Below are 16,556 nucleotides of genomic sequence, written 5' to 3' on the forward strand. Positions count from 1 at the left end.
ATGCACTTTTGTTTGAAAGGCTTGAAAGGACAAGAGCATAGTCTTGGGAAGAAATGTGAAAGCTAGCTCCTGTGTTTGTGATGTTTCACTGTGCCAAAGAATGACTAAGCAATGAAAGTGGTGTGCTCTTTTTTTTTTTCCCCACTTTGCTCATCTGAAATTTTTGGTTTTCTGTGTCTTAAGCATGTCTGTGACTGCTCTGAGCTCTGCCCAGAGCACAAGATGAGGACAGACTGAAGGAGTTGGGGCTGTTCAGTCTGGAGAAGAGAAGGGTCCGAGGTGACCTAATTGTGGCCTTCCAGTATCTGAAGGGGGCCTACAGGAAGGCTGGGGAGGGACTTCTCAGGATCTCAGGTAGTGATAGGACTAGGGGGAATGGAATGAAGCTGGAGGTGGGGAGATTCAGGTTGGACATGAGGAGGAAGTTCTTCACCATGAGAGTGGTGAAGCCCTGGAATGGGTTGTCCAGGGAGGTGGTTGGGGTGCCGTCCCTGGAGGTGTTTAAGCCCAGGCTGGATGAGGCTCTGGCCAGCCTGATCTAGTGTGGGGTGTCCCTGCCCATGGCAGGCGGGCTTGGAACTAGATGATCCTTGTGGTCCCTTCCAACCCTGACTGATACTATGATACAGGATGCAAAGACAAAATGTTGTAGCATACTAAGCCTAAGCAGCTATTTCTGCCTTGCACTGGTGAATGACTAGTAAGCTCTGTGGATGGTACTTTACTATTGCCTTTGTGTAAATTACTGTAATGTATCTTTCAGTCTTGTAAGGACAGTCTCTGCTATATAGCTGCTTCCTTTATTTGCATAATCAGTAACTCACTTTTTTCACCTTGACCTCTTGTTGTTGTTCTTAAGACGTAAAATATTGCTGTAGGTGCAGAAAGGAACTGTTTCAGACTGCATGGATTTAATGTTTTGTTGTTGGTTCCTAGTGGACAAATATTGATCAGTTTTGTAATTTGCTTGTAGATAATCATGTTTTCTTGGTTTGTATGATTCCAAGAACAGGAGGACACAATCTCAAGCTGTGCCGGGGAGGTTTAGGCTGGATGTTGGGATGAAGTTCTTCATAGAAAGAGAGATTGGCCATTGGAATGGGCTGCCCAGGGGGGTGGTGGAGTCACCATCACTGGAGGTGTTTAGGAAGAGACTGGATGGGGTGCTTGGTGCCATGGTTTAGTTGATTAGATGGTGTTGGTTGATAGGTTGGACTTGATGATCTCAAAGGTCTTTTCCAACCTGGTTAATTCTATTCTAAGGAAATTGTTCTCTGGGACATCACTACTAAAATATAGTTAGAAGTTGTTATACAGTCACACAAGAGTATAACATAAAACCATTTGTGTTGCTTCATGTACTTTATTTTCTCTGTGCTTACCTTATGTCAAATAGCTGTGTCTTGCCTCGCTAAAACATCCCTAAGTGATAGAACAGGGAGTGGGTTGGGTGGCTTTTGTGCTGTGTCTGTTAATGAAAAGGTTAAACAGAAGGCAGAAGTTAACAATTTGCCTTTTACAGGAAAAGATGAAACACATGTTCTAACATGGCACTGATCACCCTGTGGTGTGCATTAACATCCTAACGCTTGTCAAATACCTGAGTTGTGTTTTCATCACATTCTCTGGAGGCTAGTGAGTCCCAGGAAGAGGGAAATCTGTGCTGCATGCTCTTTCCTACTGTGTGTGTATGTAGCAGCTAATGTAGCCTACTTTGCATTTGTTCTGAAACCTTTAGACACCTGTTGAGAGTGTGCACCTGGTCATCAAGTGGAAGTGCTGTTGTTTCTTGGAGGCTTATGGGAGAAGTAAAAGATTAAAAAGTAATTTTATTCCAGTCACAATGATGACTTCAACATAGTTATCCATTCTTAGCAGCTTACACCTTAAGGAAATTATTTGGAGGGTAAAAATAAGTACTTTTAATTTGCTAGTAGCTTGGATAGATGTTTTTCAGCCCTCATCCCCTGTAGTAACATTTTTTTTGGGTACATGAAGGCTGGACTAAAGAGGTTAGGTGGAAATGGGGAATTACAGCTTGTGTTGCACTTCCTTTTGTGCTCTGATCATCTTTGCAGTGAATGAAAGCAGACATAGCAGCATCTTTTGTTCCACTCTTGGTTTTATCTTCTCTGGAAGCCTTTTTTATGTTCAGAGTGGGAGTTTCTGAATATCTGGCTCAAGGGACAGACTTCAGCATATGGCCTACCAGAGGACTACACTTGAGCTAATGCTCTTCAGTGTGCATGGATTACTCTCTTTTTAATCCTTGTAATCAGTGCTTACACCATTTGTTTGACTCACTTAACTACTAGGTGGTGTAAAACAGACTCCTTATGTCTGTACTCCTTGCAGAGGTTAAAAAATACTCCTAAGTAACACTCTGCCTTGCTTCTCATTTAAGCATAACTTTGCCTTTTAAATAAGCCAATCTGAGAGCACAAATGGCTTCAAAACACTTGAAGGTCTCTCTGGTTGCATACCAGTTTGATTCCATGTGCTGGTGTGAGCATTGTTCTTCCTTCCCAGATAATGTGTATTTCCTTACTTCAATGTTGTTTCCTATTCAACTCTCTCAAATGGGGAATAACACTTTTAGGCAGTAATTGATAGAATACTTTCTTAATAAAGTATTTAAAGAACTTGTCTAGCCATAGATGGCTCTGAAGGTGACAAAACCAAGAGTACTTCATCCTGCAAGTTGTCCTCTTCATAGAGTCATAGAATGGTAGGGTTTGGAAGAGACCTCTGGAGATCGAGTCCAACCCCCGTGCCAAAGCAGGATCACCTAGGGCAAAACCAACACCTCTGTTAACCTGGGTTGCCCATTTGACCTCCTCCTTAAGAGGCAAGCAATTCTTTTGAGCAGCACACAAAAACCTGATAAAAGCAAATATCTGCACTGCCTGGAGCAGCTTTTGAAGACTTTTGTATTACACCTGTGAGTTTTCTGTTGAAGTCTCTAATCTTGTGGTGCTGCATGTTTGAAGCTCTTAACGAAACTGGTGGAGGTAAGGTGCAAACCAGTGCTAGCCAACTTGCCAGACTTGTATTGACTGTTAGGGATCATATAGTAATAGGTATGGTGAGTGGGATCCAGTGAGGTGTAGAATGAGGGGATATTTGAGGAAATTCAAGGGAAGCCAGGACTTGATAAGGACAGGATAACTTGCATCGGCATCCACTGTATTTTCTGTTCAAAGTACAGCCACCAAGTAGCTTTATCCTGAACTGCTTTGTCTTTCTTACCCATCTGGCTGTAGCTGGACCTCAAATGACCTCAAGAGATTGAAATGCTATTGTCCTATGTATTAGATTAGCTAAGCAATGCTTTTGGTATATGAGCAAAGATTTTTCTTTCCCCTTCCACTCACTTCTTGGTACTGCAAGAAGGCTGAGGGAGCTGGGATTGTTTAGCCTGGAGAAGAGGAGGCTCAGGGGTGACCTCATTGCTCTCTACTACTACCTGAAAGGTGGTTGTAGCCAGGAAGGGGTTGGTCTCTTCTCCCAGGCAACCAGCACCAGAACAAGGGGTCACAGTCTCAAGCTGTGCCAGGGGAAGTTTAGGCTCGAGGTGAGGAGAAAGTTCTTCACCGAGTGAGTCATTCGTCATTGGAATGTGCTGCCCAGGGAGGTGGTGGAGTCCCCATCCCTGGAGGTGTTCAAGAGGGGACTGGACGTGGCACTTGGTGCCATGGTCTAGTCATGAGGTCTGTGGTGTCAGGTTGGAGTCAATGATCTTTGAGGTCTCTTCCAACCTTAGTGATACTGTGATGAAACTTTTGCTTAAATTAAAGGCTCTGTCTAGGCAGGTGAGTAGAAACAAAAATCCCAACCAACCAAACAGAAGACACAACCCAGACCAAAAAACACACCTGTTTGAGCTGTGCAGTTGAGAGAGCTTTTAAAAAACACTTTAAAGCACTGGAAATTTCCAGGCTGCTTTTAAAAACAACAACAACAACAGGAGGGGAAAAAAAAAAAAGGTTAGAAGTTCTGGTCTAATAACTGCATTGCAAGAAGAGAGAAATATGAAAAGGAACCGCAGACGTTCTGGATGTCAGCCTGCAAAATTTTCCACTATTTCCTTTAATAACATGCAGGCATTCTTGTACTGCTGGAATTTCAGTTAGAGGTCTTTACTCTGAGTGAAACCTCAAGCTGCTCAGTGAGCAAATGATGCCTGAAAAGAATTGTCAGGAAAATCAGCTCTTGCTTGTGAGAGTTGTGCACAGACCACTCCCATGCTGTGTATCAGCTATTGAATATAGAATAAACCAGGTTGGAAGAGACCTTCAAGATCATTGTGTCCAATCTATCATCCAACACCACCTAATCAACTAACCCATGCAACCAAGCACTCTGTCAAGTCTCCTCCTAAACACCTCCAGTGATGGCGACTCCACCACCTCCCTGGGCAGCCCATTCCAGTGGGCAATCACTCTCTCTGTGTAAAACTTCCTCCTGAACCTCCCCTGGTGCAGCCTGAGACTGTGTCCTCTTGTTCTGGTGCTGGCTGCCTGGGAGAAGAGACCAACCTCTGCCTGTCTGCAATCCCCCTTCAGGTAGTTTTAAAGAGCAGTAAGGTCACCCCTGAGTCTTCTCTCCAGGCTAAGCAGCCCCAGCTCCCTCAGCCTCTCCTCACAGGGCTGTGTTCCAAGCCCCTCACCAACTTCCTTGCCCTTCTCTGGACTTGTTCCAGCAAGTCAACCTCCTTCCTAAACTGAGGGGCCCAGAACTGGACACAGTACTCGAGGTGTGGCCTAACCAGTGCAGTGTACAGGGGCAGAATGACCTCCCTGCTCCTGCTGGCCACACTGTTCTTGATGCAGGCCAGGATGCCATTGGCCCTCTTGGCTGCCTGGGCACACTGCAGGCTCATGTTCAGCCTACCATCAACCAGTACCCCCAGGTCCCTCTCTGCCTGGCTGCTCTCCAGCCACTCTGACCCCAGCCTGTAGCACTGCATGGGGTTGTTGTGGCCAATGTGCAGAACCTGGCACTTGGATGTGTTCAATCTCCTGCCCTTGGACTCTGCCCATCTGTCCAGCCTGTCGAGGTCCCTCTGCAGAGCCTCTCTACCCTCCAGCAGATAACTCCTGCCCCCAGCTTGGTGTTGTCAGCAAATTTACTGATGGACTCAATGCCCTCATCCAGATCATCAATAAAGATGTTAAAGAGCACAGGGCCCAGCACTGATCCCTGGGGGACTCCACTACTGACTGGCTGCCAGCTGGATGTGGCACCATTCACCAATATTGATTATATTAATCTTACCTTCCATTTCTTCTGCTGTTAGTGCTGTTACTATTAACTAGGTGATCACTGCCAGGTGAAACCCCATTTTTTTTGCTTGCTCCTGGTAGTAATTTTACATTTCCAGTAAGGACTATGTGTTGCTAAAATAGAAATCTTCATTGTTGTACCTTTACACTAAAGGAAGACCCACTAGGAACCATATGCTGTTCTAATGGTCTTCCTTTGTAAGTCAGTTAACTTTAAGACCTATTTGATGGTTATGTCTAAAATGACTGTAGCTTCAGATATGTTGGTGAAAATCAAACTGAAGGGATCTACAGGTTCAACCTCATTTGTTACCTTGAAGCTCTTTGCTTTTTAAGTTGTTCTTGTTTACAAAAAGGCTCCCTGACCTTTCTCCAAGATCTAGAGGACTCTGTACTTTGAATGTGCCTTGTCTTTCTGTCACTACAGATATTTATTGTTGACTTATGCTCTTTGGGGTTAGGGATTAAAGAAGCCTTTATATAATGGGTTGAGAGGGGTTTTTGCTTAAATGCTGGGGCAGGAGCTAAGGTGGTGTCTTGTTTAGAAAGCTAGCAGCATCACAGCAAACAGGCTGCTTCAGTATCAACGGAGACTATAAAATCAGAGCCCTTGAAATGCATTCCCATAGAATGCTGCCTTTCCAAGGCAGTGTGGTACAGGTCCACAGCTCTCAAGCCCAGCCAGGGCTATCGTGCTGCCTTTCTGTTACCTCTCCTCCCCTTGCTCCAGCACTGAGGCCCTTGCAGTCAGCAAACAGGTTTAACTCAAAATTGTCCACCCCTGCCCTCCCCATCAACAAAATACCTGAGGCCCAAAACCTCCCAGACATCTTCTGGCTGTCAAGTTGCCCCTCACTGCACAAATGCCAGTATTGGTACAAGGGAGTATTTTGGGTGGGGCTAGAGCAGCCATAGTCATATCAACATGTGAACCACATGGAGTTCCTGTAGGATACTCTTCCTGAAGTAAAAACCTTACTATAGAGGAAAGACTCAAGTGGTATCTGGGTGTAGGAGAAATTAGGGCACCCTTTGTCTACCCTAGGGCTGGAACTAGAAGGAGTTGGAGTTACTAATTATGTAATGTTACTCATAGTTTGTTACCTTGTGTATCTGCACTGGTACACTCATTTCCCTTAAATCAGTCGGGATTAAGTAGGTACATTGAGTGTTGCTCTGAAAACTGGTGTTGAGCAACCAGCAAGCACTGAGTGTGTGTTTGTTAATAGTGCTTAGACACATTGCTGAGCAGAATAACACATTGAGAGGAACAAGTACTGCAGTAAGTTTTGGTGTAGAATCAATCTACCAAATTGATAACTTCTGCAGAGACTCAGAGATCAGCATCTGTTTGGTCTAGGGCTGAAGGATTTTTAACAGGAATGTAGATTTAGAATATGTTGAAATTTGTTATTAAAAGCCTTTTTGTTGTTTGATTCTCCTGTGCTGTTTTAATTAATGGTCCTTCATAGCTGGTGAGGAACTTTATGGTTTCTAGATTAAGGACTAAGAACAGCAAAGTGGTTTAATAGCTGGTAGTACATGTTTCTAAATGAGCTTGCAGAGTAGATTGACATGCACAGCCTACAAGAAGGCTGGGGAGGGACCTCTCAGGATCTCAGGTAGTGATAGGACTAGGGGGAATGGAATGAAGCTGGAGGTGGGGAGATTCAGGCTGGAGGTGAGGAGGAAGTTCTTCCCCATGAGAGTGGTGAAGCCCTGGAATGGGTTGTCCAGGGAGGTGGTTGGGGTGCCATTCCTGGAGGTGTTTAAGCCCAGGCTGGATGAGGCTCTGGCCAGCCTGATCTAGTGTGAGGTGTCCCTGCCCATGGCAGGGGGGTTGGAACTAGATGATCCTTGTGGTCCCTTCCAACCCTGACTGATACTATGATACACAAAATGAGGAATAAACTGTTTTGCCTGGAGATTTAATGTGGACACAAGAAAAGGGGGGACAGTACAGAACAAGGTCAGTGCATAGCTTTGTTATCCTTTATCCCATGAGTGCTTTTCAAGTCTAGGTGTAGCTAGGTTTCTGAAGCTAACCTGAAGCTAGGCTGAAATAAACATCTGCATGCAAACTGGAGACAAATTATTGTACTCCAGTAAAAGTATGCTTACTGTAGGAAGGTATTGCTAGCTAGAAACCTATTATTCAGTGTTGGGGAACATTGAAAAGAAATCTGTCAGTGCCTGTGCACAGATTGATAGGGCTCAGATCAGTTTAGAATGCAGCCGTTTGACTTGCAACTTCAGAGAGCTGATGAAAGTGGGAAGAGTGGCACAGAACAGCAATTGACAGGAACATCGATCTCAGTTGATACTTGCATGAGCCAAGGTGACAATGTTTACAGACCTCCAAAAGCAACCCAGACTACACTTTTGATTGGTAACTGCACTGTAATACCAAGTTGCCAAAAGAATTGGGTTTTTTTGGTAAGAGCTGTTAAATATCTGCTTAGTATTGCCTGGGAACGTTTTTTTCTTGTCTTCTGTCTACCTTTGTTACAGTTATGGCTGCGAGAGATCCTTGGCCACGGCAGGTACTTGACTGACTGACTTAACTATGCACCTGAGCCTGTTTTTTAAAGTGCATGACTTCACTCCTAACTGGAATTAACTTTTAGCTAAGACAGAAATTCCACTCATAGAAGTTCAACAAATGTTTTCCTTCATAAAGGCAAACCCACGATGTTGTCAGAGGCAGAGCAGTCCTAACTCTTGTTTCTAATTAATAAACCCAAATGTTTTGGAATCTTTTGAACATCAATACACTATGAAACTGATGTGATTGGTCTTTTCTGCTGATTTAAGAAAAAGATGTCTTGAATCTGCAGTTTAAACCAGTGCCTGACTGCTAGATAATAATTAATTGCCTTAATCTGGTCATTAATCCTTTGTCTTTAAACAGAGATGGTTTTACTTGACCCTTTCTGTAACCTAATGCTATTCAATTCCATGTGTTTCATTTTTATTGACATTTCAGTAGTGATTCACCCTTTTCTTCCTAGTTCAGGGCTCACCAGAACTGGTAGCATGCTATGTAGAGGGGAAAAACCCTCTGGGGCACCACTATTTCTTTAGTGCCAGGTTGGTTTCAGAGCTTATTCAGGTGCTGAGGTTGCACAGGTGAGCCCGAGAATATTCTGCTGTGCAAAAATAATCCACTGTGCTCACATTTTGCATTAAGTTGGGCACAGTATGGCTCAATAAAGTTTAATATATATTAGAGAACCTGAGAAAAGATGACAAACTTTATTTTGTAGTGATATGCCACTACAAAGCTGCTTCAGTAGACTTTTTTCCCCCCCTGGACTGGGGAATGCTTTCTGCATTAACATTCTGAGTAGTGCGTTATTTTAGGGTACTTTAACTCTTGCACTCTGTGGACTTGTATAGCCTCTGACTTGTATTCCTCCAGAATATCCAGTGTTCTACCTCAATATGAGTGGGGTTTTTTTTCCAAGTAATTCTAATAGTCATAAAAATTCTAGTCACTTCCTCCTTAAATATTGAGACGCTAATACAGGGTAGATGTACTTATTATGGATCCGTTGCACCAGATTGGTGGTGTCAGCTGAGGATGTACCACATTTGTGGTGGTGTTACTATGGCAACTGCCTTCTAAGAGCTATCTCAAGGTCACTCATCAGTTGTAGCCTGGAGTGCTTGCTGCTTAAGCAAAATATCTACACCAAACAAATCAGGAAATGAATTTCATTCTGCTCTGAGAAAGCAACAATAAGGACGCAGAGCAGTATTTTATTTTGGGGTTCAGGGAAAAGAGATTCTCCTTATTTACTCTGTGTTTCCCTCCATGAGGTATTTGAAGGCTCTTAGAAGCTTTGAAGGGCAGATTTTAGTTGAAATGTAAATCATAAGTAAGCCAATGTCAGTGATGTGCAAATAGTTTTACTTAACAGCAAACCGAAAAATAGAAGCTGCAAAAATTGAACAGAAATGGGTGGCCAAGCCTGAAGTTTATGGTGCAAAAATGACTGCCTACACTAGTGAAAATTAAGACAAGAATGTGAAAACTGAGGCTGAATTGAAAAGTCTGAGCTGCTTATAATTGGGGACTTCTTTTACAAGACATCCAGATGTATCCTCGCATCTAAATCCTCGTAGATGGAGTTGGAGAATGTCACATACACTTAGCAGCATTTTCAGTCTAATGCACAGTGATTCAGGGATAAGGTTAGAGAAGAGGTTGTTCATGAAGTTGATCTTGCATCTGAGGTTACAGGAGATTCTATTATACTACATGCATAACATTGAATCCACTAGGCCAAAATTTGATTAGAATGACAAAGTGCTGTTTCCTTGGTTTGGGTAGTTACCTGAACAGTAAAAGCCACTGTGTGTGGGGTTTTGGTGGCATTTTGTTTTCCTTTTTGGATTTAAACTTGCCTTTCCTCTTTCTTTTTGCATAATTTCATAGCCTGACATAGTAGTATGATAGCAACAGAGGCAGCTTTTAGATTCATCAGTTGATGTTATGCCTGTCGTTCTCTTACAGAAAGTGGTAAGCTTTTGTTTTGAGAACTTGATGTATGCAGATGGTGATTTAATCCTTCCTTCTGCTTTTTAGGCTGAACAGACCCAAGTTCTTGTAGCTTCCTCTTAAAAAATGTGCAGGAGATGGGCTGTGTCCCATCCCAGTTCCCCTCACCCTCCTTCCCATTCTGAGTAGTTTGAAGTTTTAAAGGGATGTTACAATCTGACTGATTTGTGTATCTTGTACTATGAAATACTTTACAGAGCTGTCCCCAGAATAATAAACAATTATATTTAGCATCACTGGAGCTGTGGGCCAGGGGTTACTTCTGGAAGCATGATCTGGATTTGGTGCCATTCTCTAGAACTGGCTTTGGAGATGCCTATTTTCTAAAGATATTAAAGGCTTAAGTCTTTGAGACCTTTAAGAGTTGGGATTGATGGAATTTTTATACAAGGAGGTTTAATGCTAGGTGTTCACAGAACCAAAGGAGCTCCAGTCTTGGAGTACTGCCAGTACTGCACAGAAATGATAGGTGAGCTGGTACTTCTATTTGTAGATTAACAGGTTATGCATATATTTAAGGAGAGAATGAAAACATAAGAGCTAAAGATACCAGCTTGGTAATCTGGTCTCTTTCCACACTCAGTAAAACAAACCTAAACCCTAGTAAAGGGGTGGAAAAATTTTGTTCATTCAAACCATTAGCAAAAGGGAGTTAAGAAACATCTTTCCCTTAGTAAGGCTGGTTTTTAAGAGGCATTCAGGTGAAGTGTCTGTATCTTCTCCAAAGAAAGCAGCCTGTTCAAATTTGAACACACAGCACAGCATGAAAATACTGGTGTGTCCATTGCTCTTGTGTGAGGCCACAGCAAGAGAGGAACAGCTTTCACCTCTGCCACAAAACAGAGGTTTCCAGGGCATGATACACAAGTCACTTCCACATGATATGAAGTAGTGGCATATGCAAGCATTTCCTTGTCTACAAAATAAACACTGTTACACAGGCAACTAAGAAACTGCATATAGGGAAATATTTATTGTGAGATAATTTGAGCCACAGGGCTGGTATCTGCATCACTAATATCTAGGCACATGCTTACAGTCTGAGATGCAGGCTTATCACCTCGGGGCTAGCAGTGCAGTCCCCTGGCTGGGTCACCACAGGACGGTTGCACTGGCTTGCGAAGCTCCATGGTAATGTTGTTCATATGTAAACTAAATTCTTGCAGAATGCGACATCTTAGCTTCAATGTTAGCTTTCACCAGCAGTGAAGTCATCTAAGGCATATTCATGCAAATTTCATTACAAGAAGCTGTTGTAGAGCAGCTATTATCAGCTTAAGTGCTTGGGTGCACTCAAGAGTTTTCCAGAAGTGACCAGGCTGCACTTGTGGGTCAGCCTTCCTCCACTGCCATGGCATTTTAGGCTATACTACTACTATTGAAGAGCTATCCAAAAGCTCATCAGAGAAACAGCCTGATCTTCATAGCTGTTAGAGATTCCTTGAGGCTAGTTGATACCTTTTCACAAAAGCAGGTGAGCTAAGACCCTAGGCAGTGGCAATGTTTCATTCGGGTATAGGTACTGGCTATAGCCAAAATGAACTGGAGTTCAGCTATGCTAAATGCCTCAGCCACTTTAACAGCTGCTTTTTTTCCTTTGCAGTAGCAAGGCTGTTTCAACTTTCTCATGTAATATTTTGAACAAAAGGTTGGATACTTTCCTATAGTCACACTCACTCCCCTGAAAGTTTCTTCTGTTAGGGAGCCTTGTGATTTAGTAATGTCAATCCAGTCTAGACTTGTTTTTTCTGGAATAATAAAAACCTTGCAAATCTTCCAGGCTTTTCTTCCTCCCCACAAAGTTAGCAAAGCACTTCACCACAGATTGATTCATTTAGAAAAGATGTACTGTTATTGTTAAAACCAACACAAAACCCACGGTGCCATCAACAACGGGAGGGGGTGGGGGGGGTGAGGCACCCCAACAAAAACCTGTGCATGAAACGGAATGTTTCTCTTCTGGAGTTTCTCTGGCTCCATAGTATCAACAGTGGGGGTGGTGGGGGGGAAGTAACTAACAGTGCTGGAGAGGTTTTAGCTGCTACATCGGTTGAAACAAGGCTACAGCTAGGGCTATTGCTTAGTCTGAAAGAAAAACAAAACCCCACCCACAAACCCCACAGAAGAATAAGCTGAAAAGTGGTTTGTTCTAACTTGCCTAGTATATTAGGGTGGCATTTTTAGCATATTCATGGTAATTGCAGGCCTCACCTCCAAATTGGGGATATCAGAAACTGCTCTGACTTTTTTTTTCCCCTGCATACTTGCATAGGAACTCCTCATGCATTTCAATAGTACTTTTAAGAACTTGGGGGGGCATGGAGCACAATTAAGCACTCGCTGAAGTTCTTAATACAAGGCTGGCCACCATCAGTTAGTTTAGATTCAGCGTGTCATGGCTGGAGGAATTTGCATTAATAGTTGGTACCTAAAGCTAGTTTGTAAACATGTTTTGCCGAACAGATGTAGCAGCTTCAATGTTCAAACTTTATCTCTTCTCAGAGGATATACCAAGTAGACTTGGCTGAAATGGTTAGTTTGCCTGAAAAAATTGTACCGCTGGCAGGTTTTGGAAGCATGTGTGGAACGAGCCTGAAGTGTAAACTATTCCCCTGCATTTCTAATCACTTTAAACTGCTTTTTTAGCAGCTCTTTCCTCGTTCTTAAGTCCAAGAAGAATTTCTTGATAAAGTCTGAGAATGTGGCATTATCTTGAATGCACTCAGTGCTTGCAGTCCTAGATTGTATCTCTGTCAAAAAGCTAGAGAAACAGAAGGACAAAAGCACAGATCAGGAGTCCGATAAAACAAAGAACACTTAAGTGCTTTAATTTAGATAAGCTGAAAACGCAGCTTCTAGAATTAAGATCTTTTGGTTGTTTTCCATTTGGGATAATTTGTTTATCTTGGTTTTGTTGCTGTATATCCAGATGTGACTAAACTGTCTCCAGGCAAAAGTTTACCACAACATTTTTCCTATTGCTCTAGCTACAAAGATATTACTGGCATCTTGGAAATGTGAAGTTCCCTAGTAGCTACTTAGCACCACGACAGAGCAGAAGTCCCTGCAGAAGTTAGCTTAATCCTTTCAGAAAGCCACTGCTTACATGCAGTAAAATAACATGGAGATGGCCCTTAATTAGCTGTTTTGCCAGCAGTCATCTGAAAGATTTCAGCATCTGCCATATGGATACAAATGTGTCGTGGTCTCTGCTAGTGCTAACACTTATCTCTAGGGAAAACAGGTAGTTCTAACGCCGCAGACTTCTTGAAAGAGCTCTGGCCTCCAAACAAGGCTATCTCTCTTGTGATACTGGTGCCCACTCACATACAGGAGTGCTCAAAAACATTTGTTATCTCTCAGACAAGCAGATGCTCATGCCTCTTCCCTATTAGTTAGCATCCTTGAAATGCAGAAGTACTGGGCTTGTTTTCAAAGGCGTTGTCTGTCTTTCAGTTCGCTATTACATAAACTCTGCTTTTTCATAGTAAGTCAGTCATGAGATTGTCAGGATTAGTTGGACCTTGTGAAATGCTTTAAAAAGTGTGTTTAGCAGGTCTTACAGCAGTGTCCTGAATTTTGCTGTTGAAAGAGGTATTAAAGGTATTAAAAAGGAATTGTTGCACTAGTGTCAAGCTGCGTGGATGTGAAGGCTACACTTCTCTGAGCCGAAGCAAAAGGGGAGTCCAAAATCTGCCTGTTTTTCTTTAAATGTGTAATGAAACTTAGACTTACAAAACAGTGATCATGAAAAAATAATAGTAAGCAACTAATTAACACTTTTTAAAGGCTTTCTGTAAGCCTTGATTTGGTCTACTGTAACAATGAGAGGTGACAGTAGTTGGCTAGGTGCAAGCAACCTTAACTGCTTACTTTTTTAAGCTAGAAGTTTAGTTTTATAATACATGAATTTCTCTACCCAACTAACTTCCTAGCTGCTTCTAATCCTTTCTCAGATACAAAGCTACTGCTAATGAGGAGGGACTTGCCTAAAGTTAAAAATAGAGCTTGTTGAACTTGACATGAACCTTAATATCTTTCCCAGCTTTTACAAGGATTGTATTGTGAATTGTGCATTGTTTGGTTGGTTTCTCACTGATTAAAAGTATTGAAGTAAACTGTGTTGTGACACAAAGCTGCTGTCATTGCTTTGTTTACAGTTTGAGTATCTTATCTAAATGTTACTTTACAAATTTGATGCAAAGGTCAAGCTTGGAGACAGGATTTCTAAGTCTTACTGAGTGGGTTTTTTTTTGTAAGGTTTTTTTACTTGGTTTCTATGAAGGCAAAATACATTGCTGAGTACTTAAGACAATTGAAATGTGTTTACTGTCAAAGCATAAAATAAACGTTTGTTTTCTTGGACTTTGGATAAAGCCCCTGTGGCAGATCAGATATTTCCTTTATGGAGTTTTATCATAGCCCTACAGAAATTCCTGGTGTCCTTCGAGCTTCATTTTGCACAGATCTTTATTTCGCTTGTTGTAAATTCATCTCTTGACTTAGCTGTGAGGAGGTCCTGCTAGTGGCTTGCTTACCTCTGATCTTTTGTTCTTGTCATCTGAAAATGTAGATTTGATAACTACAGGAGTAGTAATTACAGTCACTGGCAGGTTGGTCATTGAATAAGAAATGGTTATTTAGGGAACTTCTGGGTGAATGGCTGTGTGTGTCCCTAGCACTTGATTTAGGATTCCTTCCAAGTGAAGCTTTTTGTCTTAAGGGAGAAGCAGACCTGCTGCAACCAATAGCTTTTTATCCAATTTTCTTCCACTGAGTTACTAAAAAAATAACAAATTATTTTGCCAGAATGAGTGTTCAAAGAGTGGAGCGTTAGGAGTTGTCAGTAAAGAAAAAAGAAGGCAAAAATGAAAATGTATCATTCTACAGTCATGTTATGGTTTTTCTCCTGAATAAGTCATTCTGGTCTCTGCTTTTGGGCTTCTTGTTTTGGGTTGGTTTGTTTTTTGCTTGAGAGTACAAGGCGAATCTAAACAAAATAACCAGAAGTGTTGTGGAAAATCAACAGGAAGAAAATGTTTTCTTCTCCAGTCATTTCACTTATTCTCCTCCTCCTTATTATCAGATGACAGAATGAAAAATAAAACCCTGATGTTTTCACATAGGGTAGAGCTTAACTACAGAATTGCCTGCCAAAGAATGTTTTAGCTGTAGTAATTTTCATGAGGTTTTTAAACTTATGCAGAAGTGAAATCTAGCTGCTGGGAAACTCAGTCCTTTTGAACCAGGAAATTCCTGAGCTGTAGATTGTGAAGTTTGAGAGTGTGCTGGAACATTGATGTGCTTACCTTTTTCTGTCTAGGCATTCCTGCTGGCTTCTCTTGGAGAGGGAACGCTGCTAGGTAAGTCTCCTGTTAGACTTAATTGTCCAGAACTACATTTATTTATGGGAAGTGATCCAGGGAAAAGATCAATATTCCAGGGATTAGGCAAAGGGAGAAAGTTTTAATTACCTCAGCAAAATAAAGGTGCTTACTTATGTTCTGTATTAATGCTATATATAGTTTGCTGTCTTCCATCTAGCTTAAGCTTGAGGAAATGCATGCTATGACCTGGCTTCAGTATGTGTGATACTAACTAATGCTAATAGGCTTGAAGGGGGGTACTTGGCTATGAAAAGATGTTGTGTATATATCAGTCTTTAGTTCCTGATTATCAGCAATCCAGACATAAGGGTTTTCTTTCTGAAATAAGCAATGATAGGAATAATTTGCTCAGAACAGGTTTTTTGTGGTGTGTTTTGGTGGTGTATGTTTTAATACAGTGGTGATGAAATGAAATTTCCCTGCTGAAGGTGTTTTCAGCCCAAAGTGGATATAATGTAGTGGCTTTTGGTTGGTTGGTTTTGTTGCTAACTCGTCTAGACATAACATTCAGTGGGGTTTTGGTCCCAAGAAAGGAAGTACCTCCTTCAGAATAATCTCTTGTGATAAGATCAACCTCTTTGCTCTGCAGTTCAGCAGGTGCCCCGAAATAAAATTCAAGCGAGCTGGCTTGGTTTAAATAAGGTAAGGTTAAAGCAAACTGGAGGAATGGAAAGGAGAGAGTGGAATGAAAACTTTTGGAGAATGATCTGTTCAGAGCACAGGGGGAAAAACTCTTTTGTTTCAGCTAGCTGTGCTCATTAAAATGGTGCAGTTCCTAAGCAATGATGTGCAGACAGATGACACACAGAGGTATATGATGTGTGGTGGAGAGAAGGGATAAGTAACTTTTGCTCTTGACTGGATGGAGACAATTGTCTAAGGATATTGTCTGTTATAAATCTACTTGCAATGCAAAGATGTAAATCACAGCATGTTTTTTCCCCCTATAAGACAGAAATAATGACATCAATCTTAACTTTTGTACTCTCTTCTCTTGTGTTCCCTTCATGGTATGCTGTGTTTTTTCCTGTTATTGTATGTACACTGTTATTTATAGGCTTCATCTGTATGAGAATCTAATGAAGTAAGCTTCCTACTGGTGAAAGCTCAAGTGTAGGTAAGGGCTTGTCTTTCTGAACTTTTAATGGACTGTTAGGTATGCTAAAAGTGCTTAGTGGGCTTTAAACAGGAAACATAAAAGCTTGGCTATGCCTATAGAAAATTATATAGTAACTTTTGGGCCCTGTCATAATTAGGAGAATAATAAAAGGTTGACTGTGGTGTACCTAACAGAACTCTTAAGGGAAATTGTGTTTAAAT

General features: G+C 41.8%; 1 protein-coding gene across 10 annotated transcripts in view; it reads left to right on the top strand.

Moving 5' to 3' along the window:
- NCOA3 (nuclear receptor coactivator 3) overlaps nucleotides 1-16,556 on the top strand; it is a 94,964-nt gene that overhangs the window by 6,825 nt on the left and 71,583 nt on the right. For 7 of the 10 annotated variants that reach the window (XM_068149863.1, XM_068149873.1, XM_068149870.1 and 4 more), the window contains exon 2: nucleotides 15,173-15,212. The exons of 2 other annotated variants lie outside the window; for them this stretch is intronic. The gene's annotated coding sequence lies outside the window, so the exon portion shown is untranslated. Of the gene's footprint in view, nucleotides 1-15,172; nucleotides 15,213-16,334; nucleotides 16,354-16,556 lie in introns of those variants that run through there. One more of the 10 variants, XM_068149868.1, reaches the window with a different exon arrangement.

The sequence above is a fragment of the Melanerpes formicivorus genome, unplaced genomic scaffold, assembly GCF_026170545.1.
Source record: "Melanerpes formicivorus ecotype bairdi unplaced genomic scaffold, bMelFor1.0.p_v2 SCAF_19, whole genome shotgun sequence".
Classification (NCBI taxonomy): domain Eukaryota; kingdom Metazoa; phylum Chordata; class Aves; order Piciformes; family Picidae; genus Melanerpes; species Melanerpes formicivorus.